Genomic DNA, 21,424 nt, shown 5'->3' with positions numbered 1-21,424 from the left:
TATATAATTCTTTAAGCAATGCTAGCAGTGGATACATATATAAAAAAATAATAATAATAATAAAAAAGTAACAAGTAAATAAACTTCTTTATATCCTTAAGGCATGTGACTATTTATTTCCATGACCACATGATGCCTTCCCATCCTGAACTATGAGATCTGTGTTTTACATATGTATGTATGAATGTTTGTATGCATGTATGTATGTATGTATGTATGTATGTATGTGCATGTGTATGTATATATGTATGTATATGTGCATGTATTTATATGTGTATGTATTGTATGCATAACTAATAAGTATGTATGTGTATATGTATGTACAGTATGTGTGTACAGAAGTAGTGACATATGTATTTACATATCTAGGTACATGTATGTACATATGTAGGCACATAAGTATGTGCATCTGTGTCTATATGTCTGTGCACATATGTCTGCATTTATGTTCATGACCTCCCTACTTTGTACCTGGAACATAACACCAAAGCTTTCACATACACAGACAACCTAATATTAGTAGCATGGCACTCCAACCACAAGATGGTATCCAGAAAAATATAAATCTATCTTAATAAAGTAAAACTATGGCTGACACAAAACAAAATATCTACATCTTTTCAGAACCCATCAGTGACTTTGTCTACACTTGACATTCATAAAGATAAGAAGCATCCTGTTGTCAGATTGAATGATGCAACATCTGCCACATAAAAAATAAATAAATAAACAAATAAAATAAAAATAAAATACTGCATCTTACATTTGATATATACATGACCTTCACCCAACACAGACCTCACAATAAAGGCAAATAGGAAATTTAATATCTTTAGAATGTTTGGAGGCGCAGGATTTGATGAGCAGATAGACAAACTAATCACTGTATATCAATAACCCACAAGAACTACACCTAACAATGACTCCACATCATGGTATAAACATTTAAAAAAGTAAACATTCAACAAACAACTGGAAATAACACTAAGAATAATAACAGACTACAAAAAACAATAGAGCATCTACAATCAGACAACAAGACCTCTCATAAAGTACATACATACATATACCGAAGGCTTTATCCCCCTTACAAGGGAGGTAGCCAAAGTCAAAGGCATAAATCCACTCCCACCCATGTCATCCCCACTCCTAGTCACCACCCCTCCCTCCCTCTTTTCTTGGCTCCTCCTGGATGACAAGTGATCCCAGCATCTCGCCCATTGCCCTGGGTCAGAAGCAATGTAGCAAGACACAGCACATCCACAGCAGGGCCACTTCATAAAGTAGCACATGAAATAAGTACACAATTCTATGCAAGAGTTCTTGAACCCATGAACCTCTCATCACATCCCACAAGCACAGCCCACCAAATACAATATAAAAATAATTCCAACAATACTCTTCTCAAACATCTACTATAATCTACCCCAGTACCTCATGATATGCCCATATATAAACACACATTCAAATCACAAAACAAACATTCCACAATTGACCGCCAGATTCTATATTTTGAGGAAGGTGGAAGATTAAGACATGAGTCTAGGGTCGTGTTTATTCCTGACCAGTTTCGCTTAGAGCTTCATTTCTCTGAAGAAGCTCAAGCAAAACTGGTCAGGAATAAACTCGGTTCTGGAACCGTGAACTACTCTTCCACCTTCCTCAAACCTGTCACAATGTCTCAACATTCGATATTTCGCTAAACTCCTACAGAAATCAACCCAGCAAAGAAATCAGTCTTGAACAAATAAGAATTGCACTGACATCCCTGCATTCAGGTCACCATCCTGCACTAAAATGGATCCAACACAAAACAAGCCTGGCAATAGACACCAACTAACTGATGTAATCTCCATACACAGGCCCATTGAGGGGGTGGGGGGTTCAGGTAGGGGCAGTGCCTAGGAGCCCTGGTGTCTAAGGGGTCCCAAGAAAATTAAGGGCACAACCAGGGTTTTATATAGCTAAAGCTGCTATTTTTTTTTCTTCTTCAAAAAATTGTCCACATTTTTTGTGGGGCTGATGGCTGAGGTGTTTGATGGAATAGGAAATTTGGTAGTTGGTCTTGAAGAGTTTGTTTTATGATCTGAATATGAATGTGTTTTTGTATGGATGCACAGTGTGGTACAAGTGGTAAGTTGTTGTAGATGTTTAAGTGGTATGCTACTAGTGTACCTTTATTGTTATATTCAGTTAGTTGTTATGTGATGTAATGAAATGGGTGAGTAGGGTTAAGGTCACCATCCAGGCTTAAAACGTCAAAGAATAGGCCTGACCACAGAAGCAAAATGCCTCATGTGCAGAGCCTTTAAATGCCATAGTGTTGCCCTGGGGCAAAATTCTCAGTGATGTCAATTCTTTCCACTGATACATTGTGATTACATTAAATGAAAAATAAGAGAGCTACAGAAATAAAATTTGTTAATGTAAAAAGTGACATACTCTACTTGGCTTTGTAATCAGTGAGAGGCAGTTGGCAGATGCAAGGGTGACCTCATCCATGAGGAGGGGGTGGAAAGGGCGGTGGAGGGGAGTGGAATGGGTGGGAATAGGTACACGCCTCTGACTTGGCTACCTCCCTTATAGGAGGGAAAAATCTCTTGGTATATAGAAATAAACAAAATCATGATAACAAGAAGATACTGCGGATTTTCGGTTTTTGATTTTAAAGAAACTTTTTCAACAGAGTTGGTTAGGTTAGGTTGTGCTCATGTTCTACCATTCATCCTGTGTCTGTAAAATTATGCGGAGATATCAATTAATCAGTTGTTGCCTTCAGTTTCTCCAACCATAAACCTTTGACTCCATAGCAGCTAGCAACACTTCCTATGCCATTCTATACAATCTCTGGGAAGAAACAACAACAACAACAATAATAATAATATACGGTTTATTGGGTATAGCAGCATTACTGCTGAAAATATACAGCCTACAGAATTATAAAATTATAAAACTATGACCGTGAAAAGATGTAGCTACAAGCATTAAAAACAAAACAAAACAGTGAGCTAAGGAATAGCTGTGTTGTACAACATTGTTATTTCTTGAACACTGAACTGATGTCACGATGTATTACCCAGAAACGGGTCACTGCATCCCATCTATATTTTACAGAACCTTATTTTTTTCTTGGTTTTTCAACCAAATTGTTTATTTTCTACCCTACCCTCCCACAAGTATTAAAGTATATTTATTTGGCAGGCTTTGTTAATCTAAACCTACAGTACTACCTCCCATTAACGGACTAAAAGGGGGGTGACGGTGTCCGTTGATGTGAATAATCCGTTGATTTGGAGTGGTTTTTGGGTGGCATAGTGATTGCACGCACTAAACAACAGCACCAAAAAACACCGAAAACACAGCAATAACACCGCAAATAGTCCTATTTCTGTTAATGAGAGGCCTCACTGTACTTCCTTATGTTATCAGTGCCCATATTCTACAGCTTATTTGCACAATTTAACTCAAAACGAGACTTATTTAGTCTTTTCTGAAACAGTCCTATTTCTGGTGGGTCTTCAACTAGGAGCATGTTCCCTGTATGGGGTACTAACTGCATGGTTTATGCAGCCAATATTTTAGTGATTTAGTGACAGCATGTCCCCTGTATGGGGTACTAATTGCATGTTTTATGCAGTCAATATTTTAGTGATTTAGAGACATCCCGTCATCCCTAAGGACCAAGTCACTAAGCATTCTTTTACAATCAGACAAACCTCCACTCTAAATACTAAATTAATACTAATCACTTTTAACTTCCTTTATGTGCGAGAGAGAGAGAGAGAGAGAGAGAGAGAGAGAGAGAGAGAGAGAGAGAGAGAGAGAGAGAGAGAGAGAGAGAGAGAGAGAGAAGAAAAAAAACAAAAAAAAACAGGGCTTATCCTACCAGGGGTTTCTCACTTCCCACTTCGTGAGAGTAGAATGGTGAGTTTTAAAGTATCCCTGTATTCCACTGTCTGGCTTAAATCTTCCCTTCAACCACTTCGGTATGATGATGCCTATGTAGGTATCATGAGGTGCGAGTGAGTACTTGAGGATGCCGGGATCGGCATCTTGATTATATATTTTTTTGTAGTTGTACATAAGTTACCCTCGGATTCTGTTAACTGGTTTGATTACGTTTTATGTGTTTATTATTATGAGTAATACAGCAGTGACTTTATATTCTATAATGTGAGTAGTGTGATGCATTGTACATATGGCAGCCGTTGCTGTGTGCAAGAATTTGACTCATACTGAAGTGGTTAATGATGACCAAATATTCTTGGCACCAGTTTTAAAGCCTTCTTTCTCTGATCATTTAATGTTAGTGTAGTTTGAATATCAGGTATCTTCTAATTTGAATCTGTACAAAATTCTAATTTCTGTGCATATTAGAGAAGCATGTTAATAGGAGACTGTATTCCAAGTGGTATCCAATTTCATATCTGCCTAGGTTATTTACCTTGTCAGGTCACTGCCTAGTGAAGGATCATATGCCAAGTTAAGGAAATGGACAGTCAACTAGAAAATGCAGAGTATCTTAGAACATCCATTTATCTATGCTAAGACTGCACAATTATCCCAAGGAGAGGTCTATCCGTCTATATACCACAGGCTTTTTCCCCTTTACCAGGGGGGTAGCCAAGGTCAAAAGGCATATACCCACCCCCACCCACTTCATCTCCACCCATTCCACTCCCATCCACCTCCTTTTCCTCCCTCTCATCTTAGCTCCACATAGAGAAATACTATTACCAAAGCTATTCAACCTATTCACACACACACACACTTGACCCTAAACCCAGAACACATCATCAAAGCTCTTAGATAGGCGGCTGACTTACAGTAATACCCCACAACTGCAACCAACAAACAACAGCCATAACAATCTATCCCCAACAAGACAGAAGAATGACTAACATGAATAAAAATATCTCCAATCTCCCTGAAGTTATCAGTGTTGGTGCCTATTCCTGACTACCATGAATCTAAGAAGCACCACCTATCAGATAAAATGATCACCCTCTCTCTGGACAAAATTCCTAATATAATTGGCCTCACACGGGATACACATGGCTTTACCCACACATATGAGACCTCACAGTGAAGGCAAATGTGAACTTGAATATACTTAGAATAGTGAAGGACAAATTATTTGGACAGCAGAAAGATTTGTCACTTGTTACTACTTGTAAACAACTCATAAGAATACACTTAATTCTGCATCCACATCATGGTATCCAGTAATTATTAGTGATAATAATTTTTGCCTCAAGCTTCATTATAGAAAACATACAGCCCCATTGTGACATGCAATAATCCTTGGACCCTCCTACAAACCTATCTAGAAAGAAATTTTGGACTGCTGTCTGTGTTTGTATTAGTGTGGAATTTTCCAGAGCTGGGAGCATTCCTCTCTGCATCCCTCAGTGTCCTGACTGACACACATATAGTCAGGACACAGAAGGACGTACCTAGGAACGCACTGAGGAACACTCCCAGCTCTGGGATTTTCTGTCACTGGCTGAAAGGAGGAGAGCAGATGATGGTCATTAGCACTTCATGTGTGAAAAAGGATAAGAAATACATTTAAAGCTGATAGAGGGAGACCCTAGGTCTAGCTTGGAAATCTTTATGACTGCACCTACCAACTGAGGTGACAGATTTTAAAAATGGTCAGCTTTATTTCATATTTTGCAGGAGCACTACAAACAGGTACTCATTTGTTCCTCCAACACTTAGGAGAACAAATAAAGACGTCCTACAAATAACAAAACACTAGGAATAATGACTGGTTACATTGAAATATCAATAAAACCAAAATACTTCCTTAGATCAGCACATGAGAATAGACACAAATTTACTCGAGTCCTTGAATCCATCCATTAAATTTGTTCCAAACTGCTCCACAAATGGACCAGAGGTCAATTGCAGAAGCTTACCATTCAATTCTCCTCCAGAGAATGTCGCCATAGATTTTTAGTGTTGGGATTGTGAACGAATAGGAAAAAGTTACCAAAACTAGTATATTGCAACAACTCAAGTCCTAAACACTTGTGATCAAAAGGCTTTTTGAGTATTATGATTAACCACCACCCTGCCGTACTCCAACCTAGTTTGTATTTTAACATAAATATAGTATATTTGAGCATCAAATAGGCAATGACACACTTTTCAGCTTATTCATAATTTTAATCTAATATATGTAATTACAGTACATGTGCAGGTGTGTCAGGTATCTGGGCCTTGCTTTTCTACCAGGATAACGTTGATGTTCAACCTAATTGAGGAAAGACTAACCAGGTAAGTAACCAGTTGAGTAACCCATCTTTCACATCATACAAACACAGTCCACTAAATGCAACATAAAAACAACTCCATTACTATTCTACTCAAACATCAACAATGAGGGATGAACAACAGGTAACTGCACAAGGTTGTCCTACGAGATGAACAGAGACATTTCCCAGTATTTTTTTTTAGAAGTGAACACCTATGCAATATAGCATTAGAAAGTTAAATACTAATCTTGTAAATTGTAATGCATCAACGTAATATACATTTTTTCTTGGTGGAAATCAATAACAGAAAATGTTGCTAAAAGTGATTCATTAACAAACAGTTGCAGCTACTCCTTGAGACACCATCTTTGTTTTGATACATTCAGAGGTCGAAGACAACGATCCTAATGACCTCTAGATTACAGGTACTGCATTACTAAACGCAGGTTAGGTTAGGTAAGTAGATAGGTAGGTTAGGTTAGGTTAAGTTAGAATTAACAAATTTATCATACTTTAATTTCTTTGACCTCCGCATCTACCAAAATAAAGATGGCCTCTCAAGCAGCCAGAGTGGCTATGTTCGTTTGAGTATCACTTTTAGCAACTTTGTTATTGATTTCCACCTAGCAAAATGTATATATCGATGTATTATTATTTCCAAAATTAATATTTTATTTTCTATTGCTATATCACATAGGTGTCCACTTCTAAAAATTTACATATTTCCCTCCTACCAATCTTCAGAATCCATCAACATCCTCATCTTCATGGGGAGGTGGGGATCAAAAACAGGCATATCCTAGTAGTGCTCTTGTAAGATGGATGGTTAAGAATATCATTCCCTTGCTGCCTATTCTCAAAACCTGTCAACTTCCTCACCTCCACTGGGCAGTGGACCCCCAGAGGGCTTATATTCATCAACTTCAACTGTATTTCCTCCAGTTTTTCACTCAAGGAGATGTGACAATCAGAGACTGCTCTCCACCCACGACCACTTTCAGCTGATGACACAAAGTCCCATATTAACCTCTTCGGTACGATGATGCCTACATAGGCGTCACAAGGCGTGAGTGGGTACAGGAGTATGCCAGCGTCAATGTCTTGATTTGGATCACATGAAGAATCGTCACCACAGACTTCGGCAGGGTGACAATTCTTTAAGTGGGCTATCCTAGGGTGACAATTCTTGTGTGGGCCATCCCGAGTTTATGACTGTTTGGTTGTACAAGTTGACAACAATAAGTATAACCCTCATTCTACCTAACCTAATCTTTATTCCACTGTTGATATTTGGGATACTGGTGTGACAATTCTTTAGGTGGGATCTCACGGGGTGATGATTTTTCATGTGGGTGTTCTGGGAGACAATTCATGCGACCCCTTGATTATATATATATTTTTGTAGTTATACACTAGTTATCCCCTGATTCTGTGAACTGGTTTGATCAAGTTTTCTGTGTTTATTATTATTCAGAGTAAAAGAACGAGTAATATAGCAGTGACTTTATATTTCATAATGCAAGTAGTGTGATGCATTGTACATATGGCAGCCAATGCAGTGCTCAAGAATTTGAGTCATAATGAAGTGGTTAATACACTACAGACACGAGTCCCCCCACCTCCCCCAGGGAAGTCCATAGGAGAGCCCAAGGACTGTCACCAACTAACTCCGGAAACATATTCATAATCATATCACTCACCGCTCCATTAACAAACTGAAAGACAACACACTGCTGCATGCCAGACCCCCTGATATCCACCCTTCTGAATCCTCTCTCCCACAAAAAGACAGATTCCACTTGGCCAGAATGCGGTGCAGCCACCACCCAGCACTTCTAAGCTACCAGAAGAGGCTGGATGACTGCATTGTGAACAGCTGCCCAGGATGTAATACTTCACCCCATACCATACAACACATAATGGAAGACTGCATTATACACAATCATGCATGCAAACAACACAACATACACTCTATAAAGGATTTATGGGAAAACCAAGTTTCGGCTGTGGCATTCCTTGGGGAGAAGAGACTGCTCGGACAGACAGTCTAGGGAACGACAACAACAACAACAACCAATGTGGGGCTTCTACTTTCCAGTCAATGAAACATAAGATAACATTCATTATTATAACTATTTGGTGGTTCAGAGTGGAATGCGTGGGGATGAAATGGGTGGGAGTGGAATTATGCCTTTTGACTTTGGCTATCTTAATTGTAAGGGAGAAAAGGCCCGTGGTATACGCAGTTATGTATCTGGTGGTCCAGCCCCAAGAGGCTGACATTTGGTCTTCAGACTGGGTCTTGGATCTCTATAAACTCCGATTATGTTACCTCTGCCATTTCACACACCATTAGCCAACAACTTCCTCCTGCCCCCCCCCTCTCCCACCACTATAAGCCAGTAATACAGACACAGAGTCATACTGATACAACACAGATATCAAACTAAATTTTTTTCTCAAAGAACTATACAAGGGTCCATGGACCGCTGCCGTCCACCATGGGACTCGGGTTTCCAATCCATAAAACTCATCAAAGTAACAAAGAACTTGTCGGAAGTTCTGGTAGAATCAAGGCCAACTTGATAGTCTATTGTTACTTTTGCAGAAACTTATACCAAGTATCCCACAAGACATGGGACAGCTTTACCAGACAGTCTAGGGAGCAACAACAATCCCACTATACATAAATACAAAAACACATACACTAAATCATAAAACAAGCACTCCACACGAGACTCCACAATTCTCTGCTTCACTCAACTTTCTAGAAATCAACCCTAAAGAGACCTTCTCTTCCAATACAAGCAAGAGTTGCACTGGGACGTATAAGTACCTATTACAATAGAATCTCCATTTCAATAAATACTAATTGTCCCAATTGCAACCACCAAACAGAAGATGCAGAGGACCTTTTATTACACTGTTCTGCACTCACTCTTTTTATAAAGAAGCTTAAAACCTTTTCATTAAGTAGCTTGTAGTCTGAACCAGCGTTCAGTTACCTTAAGGCTATGATTCTTCTATAAAAGAGAGAACTGGGGAAACAAACTGATTGGTTGATACAAATAAGAAGCATTTGATTTGTTCTCGTAGCCCTCCCTGACAATGTCATTTTTGTCCCTTTATCACATTTTTATCATGACTGTTTGATGTATAGTATGTCAACATTAACAATAATAATAAAAAAAAAGTTCAAGATCTTATCAATAATCAAGTAGGTCAATGCTCCTTCATTCAAAATTGCATAAATTAAATTTACTTTGAACATAAGCTTTCACCATTAGTTTCATTAATGTGTAGGTACCAGGTACATATTTTGGCAAAGTAAATTAAATAGAATGTTGGCGTATTTCTAATAAACAAACTGATTTATATAATCTATAATTCTTCCTTTTTTCATTGCTTAATTTTTAAATGTTTGTTAGTTTGATTGTCAGCCAGTCACTTTTATTCTTTCTTTATTTTTGCTTATTCTTTTTCTCAAATATACGATAAGCAAACTTGTAAAAAATATATATATATTTTCGTACTCCAAACACCTGTTTCCACCGAAATACGCTTACCACCTGTATGCCTGATTAATCGAAGGCCTGTAGCGGTGTAATACCATTGTATTAAGACTAACCTTAAAAGTGAGTTAATACAATCCAACAACATCATATATTCACATACCTTAGGTGTCTTTATTAGTTCCATTGTGAAGCACCTTTATCAGCTACCTTGTTTCCACGAAAAGATTTCACGTCTACTCAACTTGTATGACACTAAAGCAGAAGTGACTCCCATCTGTCAACATTTCACAAGAATAACTAAAAATAAAATACTTTTGATTTGTATATATGAGTGTTGACCAAATATATAAATATATTTTTATAGACACAATTAAATAATGATAGTAATATAGTAACTTTAGTTATCAAAAGATACCTGTAGTCTTAAAAAATATAATATCTTTACGCTTGTGTAAGTGTAAACATTCGTACGAAATGCATAAACAGTAATGGCTGCTTTTGCGCACAAAATTCAAACCAAAGAGTGTAGGTGTTCGTAAGAAAACGTCGGTCACGGAAGACTACAAGGTTCTTCTGAGATTTTTCATTCATCCTACATCATAGATAGGACTGGAATTTTAGCATGTGTGTAAGTACAATAATATCTATATGTCAAAATCTTGTCAATTCTTCTTTAAATTTTGATTGATTATTTGATAGCATCATACTATGCCATCAATCAGTTTATATCTAATATTGCCTCTCCAGTGCAGTTGAACCTCACTGTGACATTCAATTATATTGGAAGTGTCACCAAGATAGAACACCAAGGAACAATTTTCTTTAATTTTCCAATAGTGTTCTTTAATGTTTTACTATTTTTATTAACAGTGAAACACTCGTGTAAATTTAACCTCATCCGCCCATATATTCTAAAGTCTCCCCTCACTAAATCTTATCTTATAATCTTGTGACGTTTCGTTCTCTTTTTTATTTGATTATTTCCGTATAAAATAATTTTACAAACAACTCAAGCCAATTACCAATACAAATTAATTATTCATCAAATGTAGCGAATATAGACTGAGTCACGGGTAAGAATATTGTAATATACGAGGGATAACTAAAAAGAAATAAATACAAAAGAAGGAGCTTACTAATATGGAAATCCCTTGTCGATTCAGAAAACAAAGTGATTTATTACGTAAAACGACGTGATGGATTTCTCCACGAATATAAAATAATCTTGTTGAACCAATTGTTACTAAATATATATGTATATATATATATATATATATATATATATATATATATATATATATATATATATATATATATATATATATATATATATATATATATATATATATATATATATATATATATATGTTGGACAGAAGGACGACAGAATGAGTGGAAGGGTGGTGAGATAAACACCGAGTAATGTTGGAGTGTAAATTTACTGACGTTTCGTCCTTAACAGGACTTCTTCAGAGTATGAGTACATAAGCTTAGTTAGTTTAGTTAGTTTATTATTTAACATTAGTACATGAACATATACACAATCACATACACGTATGTATATATACTCGTGCATACACATACTTATAACTATATACATATACATATAAAAATGCGCGGGCCACAAGCCCGCCGCTGGGGCTTACGCCCCGATATTTTGCTACCATGTTTCAGCGAGGGGGCGGAATGTCTCGCATGATGGTTAGCAATTTGCTAGGTGTGTTAAGAGCCCGCCTGACCAAATGGGCGGCCAAAGCTTCCTCATCCTGTGGGCCCTCGATGGGTTGCTGTCTTAGTTGAGCTGTGGCGGGGCAGTGAACCAGGTAGTGTATCAGCGGTCGACGGCTCTGGAGGCCGCAGTGTTCGCACTCCTGACCACTGAACTCGGGCCGTAGCTGCTCCAGCGTGCCGTACCCGAGCCGGAGCCTGTGCAACCGAACTTGGTCGGCTCTAGTTAGCGGACGGCCGCATTGTAGCGGCTGGTAATTTGTGGTGGCAGCGTACCATGCTGCCTGCCGCGAGGTTCTCTCCATGGTGCGATGGTGGTGATGAGCGGAGTGCCAGGTGCTCCGCTTAGCCTGCGTCTTGATCTGCTGCAGGCTGGGGAGGACGTAGCAGGATACTGCGGGCATGGTGCTAGCTGCTCGGGCTGCTGCATCCGCCAACTCGTTCCCTCGGAGCCCCACGTGACTGGGTACCCAGTTCATCCGTAGGTGCCGGCCTTCACCGGCAAGTCTCTGCGCGCTGAGCTGAATGGATGTTACCAGCTGGATGTTGTCGGTGGGGCTGGCTTGCTGGAGTGTCTGGAGGGAAGATTTGGAGTCTGTGTGTATAATTACCGCACCTTCACGATGGTGAAGGGCGTGCTCCAGGGCTTGCTGTATGGCAACTAACTCCGTCTGCAGGGTAGAGCAGTGGTCGGGGGTCCTCCATGACAGCGTCTCCCCGCCGGTGACTGCCGCCGCTCCGGTCGTGCCTCGAACAGGGTCCACAGATCCGTCTGTGTAGTACACGGCTCCCCCTGGGATGCTGGCCTGTGTCACAGATGCCAGCGCGTGTAACCGCAGCTCGTGTTGTGTGCACTGTGCCTTCCTTGCTGGCGGGTTGTTGATGATGATTTCGACGGGTGGGGGCTGCCATGGGGCCGGTACAACGTAGTTTGCAACGGCCAGATCCGGACTCCACATGGCTATTTGACCGTCGTCGAACAGTGCATTGGTGGCGTCAGCTATCCTCCGTAGCCAGGTGTTTGTGCTGAAGAGGTCCCGTCGCTGCGGTAGGGTCCTTTTGATTTTGGTTCGTGCTATGGTCTCCCTGTCTTGTCGGAGGATCTTAGCCACCCGGCAAGTCGCAATATGTTGAACCCTGGAGGCCAGAGGTACCAGTCGAGTCTCACTTTGCATTATGGACATACTGGTCCAGCGAGGTGCCCCGAGCATGGTCCTCATGGCCTGGTTCTGGATGCACTCGATCCTCCTTTGTTGGGTGGGTGACAGGGAAACCAGCACGACAGCGCTGTAGTCAATCAACGAGCGGACGGCCTGTATGTAGTACAGGCGCAGCACGGCATGTGAGGCTCCAGAGTGTGTCCTTGTCATCGCCCTCATGACATTGATTCTCGTCCTCGTCCTCTCCCTTAGGTAGGTGACCTGGGTGTTGAAGGATAAGCCTTGGTCAACCCATACTCCCAGGTACTGGTACGAGCTGGTCCAAGCCAGCTGGATACCCTGAATGTGGAGGTGGGTGTCCGGGGTGGTGGCCTTAAGCATCAAGGCCTTGGACTTCTCAGCTGAGATCTTGAGGCCCAGTTCTTCACACTTGTTAGAGATAAGATCAAGGCCCTCTTGTGCTCTGGTGATCCTATTGCCTCGGGTTTTGCCCGAGACGACAAGAACCATAAGCATAAAATCAACATATATATACACGCGTTCATGTCCGCGTTCCTGCTAACCCACGCCACTCGAGTCCGCTTGTTTCCTCATCTCCCGGCGGATGAGTCGTCCGGACATTTGAGACAGTTTGATGAATCCGTCCCTGTGATTAAGGCAAGGCTGAGATGCTATATATGCTGCCTCAACTAGTTTCCTCTTTTTCTTTTCTAACCCCTGTTGTAAAATCTCTACCCCGCTCCAGTTGGGAAGGTGTCCAAGTTGGTCTAAATGAACCACCAATGCGTTGGAAGTGCGGTGGGCTTTTAGGTCGTTCCTGTGTTCGTATGTTCGCTTGTGTAGGCCTCTCCCAGTTTCTCCAAAGTAGCTCAATTCACAGCTGCTACATGGTATTTTGTATACCACGCTATTAGTGATGTTGTCTTTTCTCTCCTTACCTCTCACTATTTCGCCAATTTTCATGCTGGATGAGCTGGCAATCTTCAATCCTGTGTTGCGTAGTAGGTGTCCTAATTCTTCCGTGTGTTTGGAACTGGGAACCACGATGAAGTCACCTTCCTTATCTTCCTTAACCTCATCCTTTTTATCCAATGTTCTGAGTGCTATTTTTCTCAAGCTGTGTAACATTCCTTCCGGGTACCTGAGATCTGTGAAGACTTTAAAAATATATTTGACCTCTCTATCAATATGCTCCTCACTGCATACCCGGAATGCCCTAAGAAAAAATCCAATTATTACTCCTCTCTTGGTTCTCTCGCTGTGTGCCGAGAAGTTATTATTATTATTTATTATTATAGGTTTATTCAACAATATTAAATACAATTAGACATACATATATACATTTTTTTTTTTACAAAATTGGTAGTTGAAAAGGGAGAGCGAGAAGCAAAGCTTATGGGGAGTTGCTCTCCCTTAAGGAAAAAATTATTTTCATTTATTTATTTTTGTTACATGGTAGTATGGTACATACACATCTATACACATATATACACGATTGTAGGACAACTCGTCCACGGACACCCCGCCCACGGACAACCCGTCCACAAAACCGCAAAGCAGGACAACCCGTCCACAGACACCACCATGGGTGGTCAACTCGTCCACGGACAAGATTTCAAAAAACTTTTAGACAATTATTTTATTACCTTTTTTTAATGATATTTCATGTTATTTCATTAAAATTTGCTTTAGATGATATATTCTGGTAAGTAATAGATGTGTTTATAAATGTTATGGACATGCTTATTTTAACACCCTAGAATAGCTCCAACTATGATAAAAAAAGAAATAATCACACCTGTATTCTGTATATATAAATATGTAAATAAAGTTTGATTGTTCTGCAAATTATGTTTATTATTATTAAAAAAAAAAGTCATTGGACGAGATGTCCATATTCCCGTGGACGAGCCGTCCCACCTCCCAGTCCCGCGGACGAGCCGCCCGCGAACGAGCTGTCCGTCCACGATATACACACATACATGCATACACATATATACACACACACAATGGCATGCGTCACGACGTCCGCTAACTCCGACCTCACGTAGAAATCGGGGGCATCGCAACTTGTGGGGGTCAGGTGAGAGGTGAGAGGTCAGGTCGATTGTTGACGGGACGATAATTGCTTAATGCGCAGATCTGGGTCACCGTGACCTGCTGGAATAGAAAAAAAAAAGAGCGGCAGACTTGGGCAGTTTCTCCATGAATACAACCATGAAATGGACCTGAAGTGTTCAATATACTAATACTTAAAGATTAAAGACTTTTTTAAGTATCGTTTGAATGATGATAAACATTTTGTCTTAGGTAAATCCTTTTCCAGTTTATTCCATGTGTTAACACCTATAATAGATAAGCATTGGCTTTTTTTGGTTGTTCTGTATTGAGTTTTAAAGAAGTCGTTTGTTTGCCTAGTCGCATAGCGAGTTTCGTAAGTTGAGTAAAATTTCAATATGTTTTGATTCATGTGTTTATTGTAGATTTGGTGCATAACAATGGCAGTTTTGTACTTTATTAAGTCATTGAATTTGAGTAGATTTAGTTTTTTAAATAAATTATTTGTATGTTCCAAACGACCTACATTGCAGATTATACGCAGTGCCCTTTTTTGAGAGGTAATTATGCGTTGAAGATTAGTTTGATAAGTATTACCCCAAATTTCTGAACAATAGTTTAAGTATGGTAGTAGTAGACTACAATAAATGGTACGTAGGGTATTTTCATTGAGAATATTTCTCATTCTATGCATAATTCCTAAAGTTTTGGATATCTTATTTATCACGTGATTTATATGATGTTTCCAATTAAGTTGATCGTCTAAATACACGCCTAGAAATTTACTGACGGACGCTTTTTCAATAATTTCGTTGTTTATTTTGATCGGCTTAGTACTTTCACTATTTTTGTAGAAAAGCAGGTAGTTAGTTTTTGATACGTTTAAGGATAGCTTATTGGCTGAAAACCAGTTGGATAGTTGACATAATCCTTCATTAATTGTCTTGATCAGTTTGTCGGAATTTGTATCGGAGCATAGAATGGTGGTATCATCGGCGAACAGTATAAATTTCATAAGGTTGGATACATTTGTAATGTCATTAATGTATAGTAAGAATAGTTTGGGTCCTAGAACTGAACCTTGAGGTACTCCGCATGTAACTGGTAGAATGTGTGATCTTTCTTCCTCAATGGCCACATATTGTTTCCTGTTTTTTAGATAACCTTTTAACCAGTCATTAGCTTTACCTCTTAGCCCATAGTATTCGGCCTTTCGAATTAGGATTTCATGATTTACTGTGTCAAATGCCTTTTTAAGATCAATAAATATGCCGGCTGTCTTTTTCTTTTGTTCTATATTGTTAGTTATCTCTTCAATTAATTCCATTACTGCTGTAGACGTTGAAAGATTTCGTTGAAATCCATATTGACTATGGTAAATGACGTCATTTTTTTTTAGAAATGAGTCAAGGCGAATTGTGAATAACTTTTCAAGAATTTTGGAAAACTGTGGTAATAGTGAAATTGGTCTATAGTTATTATAACTTGATTTGTCGGCTGATTTGAATATCGGTATTACTTTTGCTATTTTCATTGCATCTGGAAATATCCCTTGTTCAAATGATTTATTGCATATTGTCAGAAAATGATCTTTGATGATAGGCATAATTTGTTTTATGAGGTTCATATTGATTCCTGTGCAATCGAGTGATTTCTTGTTCTGCATTGATTTTACTGTGTTCATAAGTTCGTTTTCCGTGACGGGTTTTAAAAACATAGTGTTATTTATTCGGTGTTTCAAAAATGTCTCGTAAGTTTGATGTGTTGTCTTTATTTGTTTCGCGAGGTTAAGTCCTACATGGGAGAAAAATTCATTAAATTCGTTTGCCACTTCTTTTTTAGTTTTTCCTTTTTTAATAATGTCTATGAATTCATTGTTGTTATTAATTTTGTGCCTAGTTAAGTTGTTTATTACTTCCCATGTCTTTTTTATATTACCTTTATAACCTTCAAGCAGTGTGTCATAGTATTTTTTTTCACAGTTGCGTAAAATTGTTGTAAGTTTATTTTTGTACACTTTGTATTTGTTTTCGTCTGTCAAGGACTTGCTTTGAATTGATTTCTTGTAAAGTTGGTTTTTCTTTCGACACGCGTTCTTAAGACCGTTTGTAAACCATGGTTTTGAGTTTACGTTACGTGGTTTTATTTCTACTTCTCTCTCTGGGCAGCATTTGTTTACATTACTCATGATAATGCTTACAAATTCGTTATATGATAGATTGGCATTTTCTGACTCGTAAACCTGATCCCAATTTTCTTCTTTTAAGCATTGATTTAATTTTGCAATATATTTTTCGTCAATTTTACGTTTAAGTACAATTCTGGGTTTTGTTATGCAGTGCATTTCTTTTGGACTGATAGTGAATACCGGTAGATGGTCACTTATATCACTTATTAAGATACCACTATGAATCTCGGAGTTTACAATATTGGTGAAAATGTTATCTATCAATGTTTCACTTGTATTTGTTATTCGGGTTGGTTTATTTATCAAAGGATATATACCTAAAGAAAAAATCATATCTGTAATGTGTCTTGTTTGTTCATGAGTCTCATACTTAAGTAAATCTATGTTGAAGTCACCACAGAGATATAGATTTTTATTTCTAAATGGAGTTATGATTTCTTCAAGCATATTTGTGAACTCATTGATGTTTGTGCCTGGCTTTCTGTAAATACTTGTTATGACGGTATTCTTTTTAGTTTTACTGAAAATCTCAACAGCTACGCAATCAAATAGGTTCTCATACGAATTAGTGGATTGATTTATTAGTTTGCATGAAATTGATTTTTTTATGAAGATAGAGACTCCGCCGCCTTTTTGGATCTGTCTATTAGCACTGTAAGGAGTATAGTCTTGTAAGAAGTTTACTAGACATCCTGGGTCAATCCATGTTTCGCTTATCACTATAACGTCAAAGCTTTTATTGAGTAACTTGAGATAACAGTCAATTTTCTGATAATTGGCGTTTAGGCTCCTTGCATTGATGTGAATTAGTGTGAAACCATCAATATCACGAAATACCGTGTCAAATTGTGTATCACTATAGTAATCGCTGTCTTTTGTTAATTTTGAGTAAAAATTTAATTCGGGGTCAATTTGGGTATTATTGTGATTAAATATCGAAAATTCCTTTTCTGATATTTTGTCTATTTCTTTATACTTCTTAATGGCGGTATATACATCTGGGTTTTTTGATGCGAGATTTGGCGCGGAAAACAAAATATTAATTTCTGTGTTTGAGATGGCATGATAGGGAAATGTTTTTGAGCAGTCTAGGCAGAACCAGTTATTGAAAATATTGGGGTTATTTTTGGCAGTATTTACGGGTATATTTGCACACATGAGATGATATAAATGTTTGCATAATGTACATTTGAGGTGATTGGTAGGGACAAGGGTATGGCATGAAGAACAGTTTTCTTTTTCCCAGTGTATGGCAAGCTGATATCTCTGTGTCTCTGATCTGTATTCCCTTGTTACTTAGAGAATGGATCACTTGATTTTCTACAATGTTCTGGCCACTGTTATCTGCACTATAGTCGGAGTCACCTTTCACAGCTTCCGAATACGTTTTCACAATCTTTAAACCACTGATGATTATATCTTCTCTCCTCGTGTACTGCTCTAGGTCTTCCACTCTAGCTTGGAGATTAACTACAGTCGATTTGAGATATTGTATCTCCTGCCTTTGTTGTTTAACTATCTCTTTCAACTCGCTTAGGAACTGTTGGTCTTCTTTCCTTGCTTGCATCAGGAACTGTCTGTCCTCTTCTCTTGCTTTCACAAGACTCTCCACCATATCTTCAAGTTTCTTGGAGCTGTTGCTGTTTCTGGTATGTGCCATGTTGAATTACTTTCTCGTCGGGAGCGCTGAGCGGAGGGTGTGAACGGCACGAGAGACGGAGGGTGTGTGAACGAGAGACGGAGGGTGAATAAGGTCATTTTTGTTAGTTGCCTTTCTGTGGACCGAAAAACTTACCGTGCCATTGTCCTTTCTCCAGATTAGTACGTCTAAGAAACAGGGGTTAGAAAAGAAAAAGAGGAAACTAGTTGAGGCAGCATATATAACATCTCAGCCTTGCCTTAATCACAGGGACGGATTCATCAAACTGTCTCAAATGTCCGGACGACTCATCCGCCGGGAGATGAGGAAACAAGCGGACTCGAGTGGCGTGGGTTAGCAGGAACGCGGACATGAACGCGTGTATATATATATGTTGATTTTATGCTTATGTACTCATACTCTGAAGAAGTCCTGTTAAGGACGAAACGTCAGTAAATTTACACTCCAACATTACTCGGTGTTTATCTCACCACCCTTCCACTCATATATATATATATATATATATATATATATATATATATATATATATATATATATATTAATATATATATTAATAAATAAAGCGGTGTCAGCACATTACCTTTATTTAAAAGAACACGCTTTATGTATAAGAGGTTGGGGGATCCGAAAATGGGATAAAAAATGTAATTCACCCCCCGCCCCCGCGTTGAACGGTGAGGGTCCGGGGTGCTCCGCCGTCGCTCTGCGCCGTCATTCAGGCACAGCCGTCGCTCAGGTCATGGTAACGATTATTTATTGGCTAACCTAACCTAACTATTAATACTCCCAAACCGTAAATTGAGTAATCGAAAAATGTTACCATGTCCTGAGTGACGGCGCGGAGCGCTTCGGGCCTTTGTCCATGGGTGGGTGTGATTCACCATGGTCTTGGATCACATGTTGGACTCGTGGTGAACCGCTATTTCCCTCCCGGAAGAGAGCTCAGAGCTCATATATGACCGATCTATGGATAATGCTGTGACCTTACACGCACACACACACACACAACTCACCGCCCACGAAAGTTGGAGTAACGACCCGCATCGCAGCAATACTGAAATAATTTCAGCCCTGGGCGGGATTCTAACCCGGACCGTCATAGTGGCGTCCGGGAACTCTACCACTGCGCCATCGGTGTGTGTGTTGAAGATTCTGCAGCTGATCCTGAAAATACCTTATTTTGAAGATAAGGAAGAAAATTGATTATTTCTTAAACTTTGACTGCAGAGATGGAGCCAAGTTCTTGCATTGTTGCATTATCCACTGTGTAGCCCTTGTCATATGGTCATTAGGGATGTGTAGCAGCTTACTGAACAATAAAATATAACATTTAAGATGTTTATCTATCTATATATACGTAAAAGATATCTTGACGCAGCCCAGAGGGATTTCTCCCCGTCTTCTCTTTTTCTGCATGAGGGGACGGAGAGGAGAGGTCGCCGATTTAATGAAGCGGCCTTGCTGTGAATGTACTGTGTCTTACTGCATTGCTTCAGACCCAGGGCAGTGGGCAGGATACATTGATGACCCGTCATCCAGGAGGAGCCAAGATAAGAGGGATGGGGGGGGGATGGGAGTGGAGTATGTGTGGATGGAATGGGTGGGAGTGGATTTTATGCTGTTGTTGTTGTTGTTTTTTTGGGGGGCTACCTTGTAAGGGGGAAAAAGCCTTTGGTATATGTATGTATGTGTCTGTGAAATGTCAATGTGAGAATAAATATATGTAACATGCAGAAGACGATGTTATATATATATATATACAGTATATGACGTAAGTGGAGTAGGTAACACAGGAGTCTTAGTCTGAGTTTATTCCTGACCAGTTTCGCAGGAATGCAAACTAAGACACCTGTGCTTCCTACTCCACTCACGTCAACCTGTCAGAATGTCTCAATATATACTGTATATATATATATATTATATATATATATATATATATATATATGTATATTAACAGTTCCCTGTACCTATTTCTATCCAATTTATTATTTTGCCTAAGAACACCATTTATAGGATTTATTTATTTATTCATTTATTTATTGTACAAATTCTACCCAGACGATTCCATTCAGTTAAGGGGCAGATCTAAAGCAAGATGTAATGTCGATCGATCAACAGCGTTGGGCCCTGTTCACACGGGCGGTTTGAACCGCGCGGAAACCGCGGCGGCACCGCATAGTCAAGGAAAAATTGCGGAGTTGCGTGCGAAAGCCTCTATTGGCCTCCATTGTAACTGAGCCGCTGCGGTTGAAACCGCTAGTGTGAACAGGTCTTTGTAATTGCGAAGTGAGATAGTCGCTCAAGGACCCATAGCTAAGCCAGGCTGACCTCTACACTCCATCTTGGTCGTTACTTCATCAATAAAACGTCCAACACGTGGAAACTTATCAAACGCCCTATTTTCACAAAGTTGATAAGCCACTGTGTGTGTGGTTCACCATGGTCTTGGATCACGTGTTGGACTCGTGATCGACAGCTATTTCCCTCCCGGAAGAGAGCTCAGAGCTCATATATGACCGATCTATGGGTAATGCTGTGACCTTACACGCACACCCAACTCCCCGCCCACGAGAGTTGGAGTAAAGACCCGCAGCGCAGCGATACTGAAATAATTTCAGCCCTGGGCGGGATTCGAACCCGGACTGCCGTAGTGGCGGTCGGGAACTCTAACCACTGTGCCATCGAGCCGTGTACGTGTGTGTGTGTGTGTGTGTGCGTATGTGCGTGCACACTCGCTCTCCAGTTTACTGACAACCAATCATGGATGAGAGTAGGGTGGGCGTATATTTCGGCTACCCCCTAATAAGAGGGGAAGGACCTTTTGGTATGTGTATATACAACATTTTATACAT

The sequence above is a fragment of the Oratosquilla oratoria genome, chromosome 25 (genome assembly GCF_046742065.1).
Source record: "Oratosquilla oratoria isolate Oo_2021 chromosome 25, ASM4674206v1, whole genome shotgun sequence".
NCBI classification, from domain to species: domain Eukaryota; kingdom Metazoa; phylum Arthropoda; class Malacostraca; order Stomatopoda; family Squillidae; genus Oratosquilla; species Oratosquilla oratoria.
Note: the sequence above shows the minus strand (reverse complement) of the source record.